The sequence below is a fragment of the Aptenodytes forsteri genome, unplaced genomic scaffold, assembly GCF_000699145.1.
Source record: "Aptenodytes forsteri isolate BGI_AS27 unplaced genomic scaffold, ASM69914v1 Scaffold352, whole genome shotgun sequence".
Classification (NCBI taxonomy): domain Eukaryota; kingdom Metazoa; phylum Chordata; class Aves; order Sphenisciformes; family Spheniscidae; genus Aptenodytes; species Aptenodytes forsteri.
In genome coordinates this window covers 1,393,091-1,397,058 of record NW_008794860.1, presented here as the reverse complement: position 1 = coordinate 1,397,058, position 3,968 = coordinate 1,393,091, and positions in this window count along the sequence as shown.

Sequence of the window (3,968 nt, the reverse complement as noted above, 5' to 3'; positions counted from 1 at the left end):
CCCCAGTATTGAGCCCTGGGGAACACCGCTCGTGACCGGCCGTCAACTGGATGTAACTCCATTCACCACAACTCTCTGGGCCCGGCCGTCCAGCCAGTTTTTGACCCAGCGCAGAGTACACCTGTCTAAGCCGTGAGCTGCCAGCTTCTCTAGGAGAATGCTGTGGGAGACAGTGTCAAAGGCCTTGCTGAAGTCCAGGTAGACCACATCCACAGCCTTTCCCTCATCCACTAGGCGGGTCACCTGGTCATAGAAGGAGATCAGGTTGGTCAAGCAGGACCTGCCTCTCATGAACCCGTGCTAGCTGGGCCTGATCCCCTGGTTGTCCCGCACATGCCTTGTGAGCGCAAAAAATGTGCAAAAGGCTCCTTCCCTCCTTTTCCCAGTGCTGTGCTGGAAGCCATGCAACTCGGTCCCCATCCCAAGGAGGAGAGCCTGCCCACTGAGTGGCTGCCATCCCATACATGGTCTCATTGCACTTGGCAGAGATGCCACTGCCCTCCTCTTCTCCTCAGGCCCTGCCAGAACATAAGAGAGAGACCTAGAAGCTAAGTTGGAGTTTGCTGATGTCTCACTTTACAATATTTAACTGGTGGATTTGGGCACCTTTTTATTTACTAGACACCTCTGCAGAAGAAAGACCAATCCTAAAACCAACTGATGTAACAAACACAGGTAGAAGCTGCCATTTACCTATCTGTAAACCTGAATTTATTACTTGTACAATATTGATCGGTCTGGGCTGTTTCATTGCTTTGTAATAGCAAAAGCTATGTGAGAAAAGACAGAAAACTGAAAGAGGTGGAATTCAGTAATCCCTCTCCAGAGATCTGCCTTTCCTCCTTCCCTTCCCTGTTATTAACAACAGCAAGGATTTGGCTTCTTTCTGTCTTTTCCCACACTTCTATATTATTTGTCCAAGAGCATTATTGACCACAAAGGCTTCCTGAATCTTTCTGCATCATCATTTTTTTATGTCCTCAAGCATAGTTTGAAAGCATATGTACAATGGAGATTCACTTACTCAAAACAATTGCTTACAAACAAATATATCACTTTTCTTCCTTTTTGTTATTTTACGTTATGTATTTTATACTTTCTCATCAATCCTTATTCTTTTTTTTCTTTTGCAGAATATTCCTGAATTTTAACTCTGAATTTTTTTTCAACTCAACTCATTTTTATTTTTTAACTGTAAACAGAAACACCAAACATTTGAATGCGAAAGGCTTCCAAATATATTAGATAGATAGTATCTCAGAACAAGAATCCAATGACAGAATTAGCAATAACATGACAGAGCAACAAGTGTGAGTGGAACATAATTACTGATGTGTGCACGTTGTGGGCAGAGGTGAGAAGGAAGAAAGGAAAGATCAATTAGCCTTAAGCATTATGATGTGATGTAATAGAAACAAGCAAGTCATTTCAAAGGAAAAGCAATTTATCTGGATCAAAATTATGTGCAGTTGAGTATATGATTGAGATCCCTGGGTAGATTCTGAACATATCATTTGGAATGCTTTTAGAGAAATAAAAGCTATGAAAGTCATTTTCAGGAGTGAAATTAATTTCCCTTAATGTTGGATCTCTCCCTTTGAGAGATATGCATACCGAGAATGTGATTCATCTCACTGTAAAGTACACATTTAAAATACATGAATAGAGCTTTATAAGAAGAGTCCATTTGTTTGTTTTAACTATAACATGAGACTAAAGGTGATTAGCATGGGTTTAAACATTTGTGTTTCACCAGAAGGGACTCACCCTAGCTTCCTAACAAATAATATTAACAGCTGCAGGGTCCAGATGAACCTTGGTATTATAGTCAACACAGTGTTTACCAGTAATCATTGCCCCTATTATGAAGTATTTCTATTTTAGCTTGGGCTTTGCTAAGTACCGAGAATATTAAGGAACAGCTGACTACAAAATATGTAATTGCATTGACTGTTTAGTAATAGCATCTTGACTTTCATTGGGCAAAATCAAGGAATCCATCAGAAGTCAACTGGAGTAAAAAGTTCAGGTACTTGAATGGGAGGAGATCTGAATTTTCTGTGGGTCAAAGGTGAAAAGAAACCAGATCTCCAAAAAATACAACCTTAGAAAAGTACTTCAGCATATCAGAATACTAATAATTTGATTTAAAAAAAAAGCAGAGGTGATATACGTAAGCCAGAAAACTGGCTAAATCTAAGATAAATCTCCCATAAATGTAGATGCTTCATAGATTTGCCTGGGTTAGGAACATAGTCATCTAGTTTCCTTATTACAGTCAATGAAGAAAAACAGATGTCTTCAGACAGAAACTGAGATGTTAGTGGGTTGAATCACTTTCTGTCTATCTGTCTCCATTGACTATACGGGAAGCAGAGAATAATTTTACATCTGGCTTAGCATTTCATTTAGAGGCCTGAAGTTAAGTGGAAGAATGCAGGCATTCAAAGAAGGCTCTGATTTAGAGGTTAGGAAACGTAGGGTTAAAGTGAAAGCTGTCAAACAAAATCAGGCCTTGAAACAAAAAGTAAGTAGCAAGAAAAATGTCAATCATGTAGAAAGATTAAAAAAAGAGGGCAAGAAGAAACAAAAATGATATGTGTAAAGTGGGGTAGAAATTTAAGATATTCTAGGTATGGCTTGAAAGCAAAATTTGTCATTCCACTTTTCAGTAGTAATACTGGTACTGACCATAAGACCAAACACCAGATGAGTAAGAGGATGTGGACGTGGACTAGAAAGCAACGTTTTTAAGCTGAAGCATAATTCAGAGCAAAATACATGAACTGAAAACTCTGAAAAAGGTCAGTAAGCAAATGTTGGAAGAAGTTTGTTGAAAAGGAGTGACATAGAATTACTAGAATTTAGTAAATATAACACCCATATTGGATATGGTGGAATAGCAATTTAGACAAAAGAAAGCCTGTTAATCCGACCATAGTAGTATGCAAAGCATTAAATGAATTTGAAGGTAAGGGTAACTAAACATGGAAGCTAACAGAATATGAGATAAGTATGGCACGCACTTAACAAATGAACTTCACATCTTCCTTTGACTAATGCAAATGTTTCAATAGACAATGTAAACGTGTTAGATCACATTTTCTTGGGCTTCAGTAAAGCATTTGAAGCAATACCAAAGGAAAATTAGTTAAAACAGAGAACATCACGATTAGAAGTAGAACTGCAGGGACAACAAGGAGCTAACTATAAAGAAGATCGCTACAAGGTATGCCAAGAGAACTGGAGTTTCAGGGACTGGTTGGGTCATGGGATCTTTCTTCTTTAGTAATTTAACTAAAGACTTGGGCATAAAAAAATAACTCAGAAGCACTGTCAAGACACAAGAAGGTGATGCAGGATGACCCTGAGAACTCCGATAGAAGAAATAGAGTGAAACTACAAAATTCAAAATTGAAGACTGTCAGGAGACAGATGTGATTCCTTAGTCATAATCCTTCTAATACCCCTCAGACACCTTGCCAAAAAGGTGTTTTCACTACCTGTCAGTATTGAGATTTCCCAATGCATCAGATGCAGCACAACATAAAATACATATTGGAGCTCTAGAAATCTTCCGTATGTTAAACTAGGTGCGAGACACCTGTACAGTATGTCCGTCTGCCTTTTCGTTCTTGTGAGAACAGAGCTTGTGTGATACAAGTCAACTCCACTTAGACAACACACTTGGTGTCCAGAGAGCTGAATGCTTCATATTAAAGATAAGAAAAAAACAACTAACAAACAAACTTATGAAAGATACACTAGTAAACCATACCACACCTTTCTAGCTGATATTTTGAGTCTATTGCTCACAGTCTCTTCTGAATCTTTGGTTCATTATCTGTTCCCTTAAGCAAACCAGAGAATTCAGTATCCTGACGGGCATCCTGTAAGATGGTGCTCTCTGGAAGTGACCATTAAAATATTATATAGTCCCTGATGTGGGTCTCATTCCCACAACATCC